Genomic DNA, 9,112 nt, shown 5'->3' on the forward strand with positions numbered 1-9,112 from the left:
CGCGTGGCTGGTCTTTCTACTGACAGAATCGGATAATCCTTTTCTTTGTGGCGTAAAACCTGTGATGCTAGTGTAGTTCTAGCCTACAACAATTCCATTGGTTTGTTGAAGAAATGCTGAAGAAAGCAACCGTTGGTAGAAAAATGGTACTACTATGCACATATATCAAGGGTATGGAGCTGCATATTCAACACAGCATGTGCACAGCTTTTTTTTTTCTTTAAGGACATAGCTGATTAATTATAGTTCGGTCTTTGTCATATGCAAGTACAGGCTGTACTTAAAATTGGAAAAAAACTTACATGTTTGGTCAGTACTAATTTACTTTTTTAGAGTTAGTGGTGAGTAATGACTAATGGTTTCAAGACTTCCAAAATTGAAATTACTCCAACATACGTACCTTTTTTTTGTACAGTACTAAATTTGTGGTTGAAAAACAAAAATTATGTGTACTCCTGTTCTTGCAACCATGCTGCTTTGTCGAAACTACCATTAGCGAATCACAAGCTAGCTGTGTCCCATGTTGGATTCCCTGTCTCTTTCTTTTCTCTAAAAAAACTGGATGCTCTCTTAAGACAACGAGCATTCCTCGTGATGAGCAATATGTATAATTTTTTCCTAAAAAAATAATAATGGGCTACATGGAAGGAAAACCTTAATCACCTCCCTCCGACCCTCACACACATTTGCTTGCAAGAAACCGATACCCTTGTACTCTCCACCAACCTCGTGATTCAGCATATTCTTCTTAAGAAAAGAAAAGAGACAGGCGCTGGCTAACGATGCATTTAAACCTTGCAAGTTGCATATGCATCCCATTTTTCTTCATCTAGGAGAATAATAGACATTTTTGTATAATTTGCATGCAGCTTGCGATAATGTCACTCTCACTCAAATGAGGGCGAGGTCAAACGTGCGTACCATATGCATTCTAGTTCTACTCTAATTTATACAAGCAAATCAAGTGCGATTTGCTTCTTCTGTTACGCAATGGAAGGTGACAACCATGTCCACACGCTGACGGGCAGCAGCAGACCATCCATTTTCATTTCATAGCGCGCTCACTTTTAGTTTTAGCCTGGACGTCATTAAGCAGATAATATTGTAATGTGAACATTCTAGCTGTAATATAATCAGAGAGTTTCCGCACATGGGGGGATGTTGTTCACCTGAATGCATTCTTGGATAAGCTTGTCTAGTCTGCGGCTGGCGAGATGTCGGATAGGGGCATCCGGAGACGTCAGACGTCAGCCATGGCGACGACCTCTGATAGCACTGTTCGGCAGTTCGGCCGGCAGTTGAGGCAGCGTGCGACGGCCCTGGTTGCTTTCGTTTCTTCAGCCGTCAGGTCAGAAACCTCTCGTCTCGTGAGACTCGCAGCGGATTTTTCAGTTGCCGCTCCCATGGCAGCTTCCAAACAGGATAGTTGAATGTACTCTGTTCTAAGTTCTAAATAGCAGCCGCAGTAACAGGCTTGTCAGTTCTGACATCCGTATCTTCGATAAAAAAAAAAAGAATGCGTCCGTAGGTATACCATCCTGCTCTGTTACTAGTCAAGTGCACTACACGTCTACACGGCTCAACTTTCATCTTTGACGCCAGTTGCCGCTTTTCAGCGGCCGGCTGCGCACATAGAAATTTCTCAGGTCAACTCACGTGCACGTATTCAAGTTGCTCCGTGTTTCTTTCAGTTTTCAGCTAGTTGACGAGCGGTCCGCACGTTTTATTTGCCTCCCCATGTGAAGGTGACTCCAGAAGCATGTGGTTATTCCCCCTCTATTTTAAAATTTATAATGTTTAGTAGGTAACTGCATTTCATTTGCTTATTATATTGAAACGTACTCCCTCTATCCTTAAATACATTATATGACGTTTAGAACGAGTAAACTTTGTATCAGGACGGAAGAAGGAAGAAGTATATGGAGTACTATGTTCTTTGTGCTAAATGTATATGGATATATATACAGACTCCGTCGATCGAGCTAGGAACGTGTCTCAAGGCTGCTGTCATATCGTCGCGGCATGAATATCTTACAACTCCGGCCGACCGGTTGCAGACACGGTGATTTCGGAACGAGTGCAGATCAATTCGACCGAACGCGCGTGCCAGAAATGGTTTTTAGGCATGCATACGGCGCGTGTGCATCGACGAGCCTGTTGGTTTCAGTTTCAGAGAGAAGCCGACCGAACCTGACGGACCCAAGTGTTTGTCCAGGGTCTCGATGGTTTGCCAGCAGTAGTATTAGGCGCACTCGACGTGGTGCAAATGTATCATACTGGTGATGGATGAATCGATCACGCGCATAGAACAGCAGGATAACCCTAGTTTAGGCACACGAAGGCAGCTGCGGCAATTGATGGAGGCGCACTACTAACTCTGTCCCGAGTCCCAATTGGCTCACACGTTTTTGGCTTCCCCCTTTTCACCTCCTGATTGGAGTACTTCTCTGGTTGAGTTGCCAGTTCAGGCACATATACTGCTGATAAAGTAAAAGGTCATGCATATAAATCTCCTAAATTTATCTTGGGCATCCACATTATTTATCTGACCGCAAAATGAGCAACTTGCTGTACATTTACTCGTGAAATTTCCGCATTGTTCAGCAATCCAATTGGGCACACGCATAAAAGATGCATCGATCCACTCTGCAATAGCTACTAGCAGTGTGATCTCTTTTGGTGACCATGTCCATACAAACTCCCATCTAGTGCCGATCAGGAGTGCTTGGACCATTCTTTTTTTTAAACATTGGCAGGAGCACTGTCGTGCATTTAAGGAGAATAGAGGTTTAAGATTACATCAGTACGAATATTACATATGACATGTTTTTCTCAAAGACTCACGAAAACAAAGGTTAAACATAGTAACTAAGATAACAGGAGATCGTCTCGCAACAGAGGTGTCCCGCAGGCCCTTCTTCTAGTCATCACTTGTTCCCTGATTATCTCAAAAACTTGGACCGACCGAAGCTTGGACCATTCTGGAGTACTTGCGCTGAACCCATGGGCAGAGGGCTCAGTGGATGGGAGCCGTCAAGCGTCGTTAGGCGACCAAGATACTGCGGTGAAACGTGGAACGGGCGGACGTACGTTGGGCGGACGCGTCCATCGCCGCCGGTAGGCGGCCAAACACCTGGTAGCGTCGGCGTGTGCATGGACTGAACCATGGTTTTTCCCGGACTGGATGGGAGATTTTACCATCATCAACCAAAGTACGCCAAAGTACATGGCCGGCGTATCAGCGGCCAGCAACAGCCAACAGGGGACCAAGGGCCCTAGTCCAGAACTCCAGATTCAGCGAAAAGTTATCGCCTGCACCAACCACCTGGATCTGCAGTGAAGAAAGAAAAGCTCCGAATGCGCATTTCTCGTTCGACGATTTGGCTGAATTCTAGGCTGATCCAAATCGACGAGCAAAACTTACTCTGCTTGAGAAACTTACAAAAGTTACAGGACGCTCACGCGGCGACGCAGAAATTACCGCCGGCGACGGTCAGCAAACAAACATGACCTACTGCTAATGCACCAATTCGCTAGTCCTAGTCTCCTAGAAGAACATAAGAGCCATGGAGAGAGGCCTGATGAGAATGGCCAGCCTCAATCAGAGATTCAGAGAGCGAAGAGCCAAACAAGTATGGCTATAATTAGAGCTCCAGTCGCCGGCCGGCAGCTACTGCTTCGCCTAGCTGTAGAGGGTGACGAGGCGGCGGAAGCACTTGTGCAGGAGTACTTGCGCTTGCTCTTGAGGCACAGCGGCAGGCCGAGGATCCGCCGCTCGCTCTCTCACATTTTGGACTTGATGCAGCGGCCCGTCGTTCGTCCATGTGGCGACCGTGCGTGAATGCTGCAAGCTCCACCTCCACGATACTTCCCTCTGCGAGTAACCGTCGTCCGGTCGTGGCGGGCGTCATCAAGATTCGCCAAACGTGGGGGTGGGGGATCATCGGCCGATCGAGGGGACCGTATGGATCGTTCAAAGATGCGTACGGATACAGTGTGGGTACCGCGTTCCGCCAGGTACACGTACTTGACACGTCGAATCGTACATGTACCCGGTCACGCGTGACGTCTTTAGCGCTGTAGACTGTAGCAAAGTGAAACCGGAAGCCCGAAGCCCAACAAAGTTACTTCGCTGTTACCCTTTTGACCGGCAGGCTGCCTTTTGTAAAAAAAGAAAAGAAAAGAAAAGAAAAGGTAAGTTGCACTTGGCACTTGGCCTACCGTTTCACTGTCGCAGAGCTGCAACTTGGACTGATGGTGAGTTGGATGGTAAAGACGAACCCTTGATCTTTCCAGGGACGAAGCTACGTGCAGAAAATCTTTGCTTGTGTCGCACGTACTGGTGAACTCGATCCTCGAACTAGGAGTATTGACTGTGACGGTACATGTGAAACGTCAAGCAGACAAAACTGAGCATGGTAGATTCACTAGAATATACCAAAAGGATTGTAGCACTCTCCCTGGGCACTGAACACCTCTGAGTAGAGACTGCACGGCACGGCGCTCGGAGAAATTCTGTGGGCTGCTGGCGGCGCCGTGGCGAGAGGGCCGGACGGAGCGCCGGACGCGTCCCCGGCGGCTCTGGCCTAGGGGCGAGCAAGGCAAGGTCTAGACTCCAGAGTCCAGACCATCCCCCGAGCACCGGCTTTCCTGAGCATGAGCGAATGATCTATCTCAGGCCTCGGATCTCCCATGTCTGACGGGGCGACGGCCTCTGAGATCTGAACTCTGATGTGCCGCCGCTGGCTGTTCGGTTCGGCAATTCGGCCTGCAGGTTGTTCGCCGGCTGGGAAGGTGACGGAAACTTCCGAGATGGACACACATGAGATCCATTAATCCTAGCAGCCGCACTAGCGTCAGTTGTGACTTGTGAGTTTGTGACACCTGTAGCGTGCAGCCATGCAGGCCGTGCACGCGGATCTATCTCCCATGAGGGATGATAAAGCTGTAACAGAATTGGACTAGTTTAGATTTCAGCAGCATGTGGCAATTCATGGAGGCGCACTTGTGTCTGCCCCCGGCTCAATTGGTCTCGCGCGTTTTTTGGCATACCTCTTCGTAGCTTTTTGTTTTTGAGTTGGCAGCTGAGGCATTATCCACTGAATTATACCGCTCAAGTGAAAAGTTCGCGCATCACGTCGTGGATCCACGTCAACCAACCTGAAACCGAACAACTTTTGCGGTTGCAGCGCAGATACTTTTGTACAATTTTCGCACTCAAAATCTCCAATTCGACGCACGTACCGACGTACGTACGTAGGTGCATCAATCCGCTGTTGCTGAATAGTGCGATCGCTTGCATCGGATCGGATCGGACGAACACCCAGCATATGCAGTGGCTGGTGCTCCCATTCAGTACTCGTGATCAGGAGAATCTATGGGCGCAGGTGCAGGGGACGATACGCATCAGGTTAGGCGACCAAACTACGCAGGCGAACAAGATTACGTGCAGCAGCAGACCGACAAATAGCTGTTGGCAGTTTGGCACCAGGAGATCCATCGGCGCCGTGAAACCCGGCTAGGCGATTTCTCTGACGCGCCAAAGGCCCAAAGGCACAGGTGCCGGCTGCTGCTGTGCCTTGGCGTGGGATCGGCCGCGGATGAGCCGAGAGGGCCAAGAACCACGCCGTGTACATTCGCATCGGCAGCGACACACCCCTACGTACTCTAGTGCCACAGCATCGAGCGTGATGGAGGCTGCGTTTCTATGTGTTAAAGCAAGAAAGCAAGGCTTACCATTTGTCCCAAATTTTTTTTTCATGTACAAGTATACATGCGAGGCAGGTTTTAGTAGCCGGACTGGATGGGGTTTTAGGAGCCAGCATCCAAAAAGCAGCTGGCTTTCGTCGCTACACGGTGTGGCTACTGGCTAGGATGGAGCTGGACTGGACTGCTGGAGGCTGGAGCCCAGAGCAGAGCAGAATCAACCGGAGTGTCAGCATCGGCCGGCAGCTGCCAACAGGGAACCAAGGGGCCCAGCCCAGCTTAACCGAAAAGTCATGGCGCCAGTCATGTCCTGTCAATGTCTACCTAGATACATCTACAGTGAAGGGAAGAAAAACTCCGGCGTGGAGATTCGACGAAAGCAGGCGTGCGCATTTCATTCCATGACTCCATTACCAAATCCTTGGGAGATCGAACTCAAGAAATTGGACGCCGCAAATTCCACCGAAAAGTCACTCTGCAACCTTGTGAAACTTACCGAGGGTTACAAGATGCCGTAGCACGAGCAGACGAGGTCGAGGTAATTTACATTCTGCAGCAGGGATTGTGGCGCGGCATCACGTGCTCTTCCCACATGCTCGCCAGTCGCCACCGCTGCTGACTGCCGGCGCCGGTCGCCATACGACGAGACCCCTGCTTGCTACTGCCTACTGGTCCTCACCAATTACTGCCAACTACAAGTCTAATAATAAAAGCACCGATCGCACTAGTCCTTTTCAGAGCTACGAGAACACATCAGCCATCAAGAATCAAGGCCTGATGATGATTGCTTAGCGGCCTCAACCGGAGCCTCAAGAAACCCAAGAACACGAAGCTAATTATTAACTTGTCTACTAAGCATCAGGACGACGACGATTGAGCGAGCAGTCGATCGAGGTGAATAATCAGCGGGCTCCTGCTGCTAGCCGGCCACTAGCTGTAGAGGGTGACGAGGCGGCGGAGGCACCTGGTGCAGGAGTACTTGCGCTTGCTCTTGAGGCACAGCGGCAGGCACAGGATCCGCCGCTCGCTCTCGACGTCGGTGGCCATCACCGCCCCGCCGCACCGCGGGCACGCCCCCGGCGCCTTGTGCGTCCCCACCACCCGCTCCTCCTCCGCGCCCCACAGCGCCCGCACCGCCCCCTTCGCCATTATTCCTTTCTCCTCCCGGCTCTTGCCTAGCCAACAAACCAACCCACCAGTAGCAGCTCCAAGACCCAGCAAGAAACCCGATCGACGCGGCCGAGCACAGAAGAAGAAGAGGACGCCGGGCTTGGGTTGATCTGGGGGATTGGGGGCGTGGCCGGTGGCCGGTTGGGCGTGTATATATAGCGGACAGGGGCGCAGAGCGACGCTCGTTGCTGCCTGCTGCCACCCACCCACAGGTGGACGCGACCGATTGGGTCTTCTCCTGGTGGTGCATCGGGGAGCGGCGTGCGTGATGGCGCGCTGTGGCGACTGGCGAGGACAGGATCCACGGGTGCGTGGCGAGGGTTGGTGTAGGCGCCTGTGCCGCGGGCTGCGTCTGCGTCTCGTATCTTGAGGTGTTCGTCCACGCGGGGACGTCTTTCTGTATGCGGTAATCTGCCGGTTAGATCCAGCTAACCGGCCGGCTTTGATTAGTCGAGGATGAGGCGTGGGTGTGCACGGACTAGGATTGCTAGATATACTATGTGAGAAGCAGACAAAGCGCGTGATATTGTGGTAGAATTTGGGGAAAGTATGGCGTGTTTTACGTTTGTGCCAAGAGGCGCACTGCTAGAAAAAGTGCTCAACTACCGGTTGGGAAACTCCATCTAGTATCGGTTGCACAACCGGTACTAACAAATCGGTACTAGAGGGGAGGTCCTCTAGTACCGGTTGGAATAATCGGTACTAGAGGGTATTAAAAAAATTAAAAAAAAACAAATCCCCCGCCGACCCCGCCTCCCCCGCCGCCGGCCCCCTTCTCCGGCCCCTCCTCGCCAGCCCACCTGCTCCTCTGCCTCCGTCCCTCCCTGTCACCCCGCCCGCTCCTCCACCTCCGCCCTACCTCCTGCGCCCCTCCTCCTCCACCGCCACCGGCCCCTCCCCCCCCCCCCCGCCTCCACCCCGCCTCCGCCCGCCTCCGAATCCACCCCGCCTCCGCCTCCTCCGGATCCGCCCCCTCCTCCGCCTCGTGCCGCCCGCCGCCGCGCCTCACCACGCCCCGCTGCCGCTCCACCCTCTTGCGCCGCTGCAGCCGCCCCGGCCCGCTGCCACCACCTCACCTCGCCCCGCCACCGCTCCTCACTGCCGGTGAGGGGCGCGCGGAGGAGGGAGGAGGCAGACATGAGAGGGAGGAGGAAGTGAGAGAGAGGAGGAAGGGATAAGGAGGTGGAGGAGTTAATGGCACGCGGGGGAGGCAGTGCGAAAAAATCTAAGTCCTCGCGGTGCAGTGCGTGCAGGGAGGGGTGGCGGCGGATGGGGTTTTAGTACCGGGTGGGGTTCCCATCCGATACTAAAGGCCCCCCTCTAGTACCGGGTGGAGGCCCCACCCGGTAATAGACTGCCTCCAGGGGCTCCCAAACTTGGAACGGGTACTAATGCTAATTAGTACCGGGTCCAAACCTAACCGGTAAAAATGCTCGGGACGAGAGGTCATATTTCTAATAGTGGCGGTTGCGTGTGATCGGATTTGTAAAAGCTAGCCTGCCAAATGCTCTGCTGTTTTAGTTCTGGAATGGTTCCTACAGTTAGTTCTTTAGCTGGTGAGATCATAACAATCCGCATTCTACAAAATTAATAACGAAAAGACTTTTTATAGTTCATCACTTTCAACTCTTAGTCATGCAAAAAGATAAGATGTGTGCATTTCATACGATTTATTTATTTTTTTTAGCAAGAATTTCTATTTATACTATTAGCTCAAATTAATTAATGTTAGGTTAGCATGCGACAATTTCAATTTCCACACATAGTCCTATGTACTCACGTGTAAGCAAATTTCCACACATAGTCCTGTGTACTCACGTGTAAGCAATGGATATTCATATATATTTTTTTCCGATGAATCTCTTGGTGTCACAAAGTTTTCCTCTCTTGAAAACTGCGTTTTACTCCGTAGATGGTTTTTATCCCAGCCGTTCAGTTCACATGGAGATATGTAAGTTCTTATCCTTTCGAAGCGTATTTCATGCATACACAATTTATTTTTTGAACCATGTCATGTGTTAGGAATAGGTAAGGGAATCTTCCTGTGCAAGGTGACATAAAAGTCCTTTGGTCAGTGTTTTATTATTGGAGTTGTGGACTACTCTCCACCACTCGTTCAAAACAATTTGAATGCTTGGTTCATATTTATTGTACCATACTTCCACATGACTCAAATAATTTATTGCTTCCATATTTAATAATATTTTTGCTCATGCTTATCCCGCACTTCGGTACC

Source organism: Setaria viridis, chromosome 7, assembly GCF_005286985.2.
Source record: "Setaria viridis chromosome 7, Setaria_viridis_v4.0, whole genome shotgun sequence".
Taxonomy (NCBI): Eukaryota; Viridiplantae; Streptophyta; class Magnoliopsida; order Poales; family Poaceae; genus Setaria; species Setaria viridis.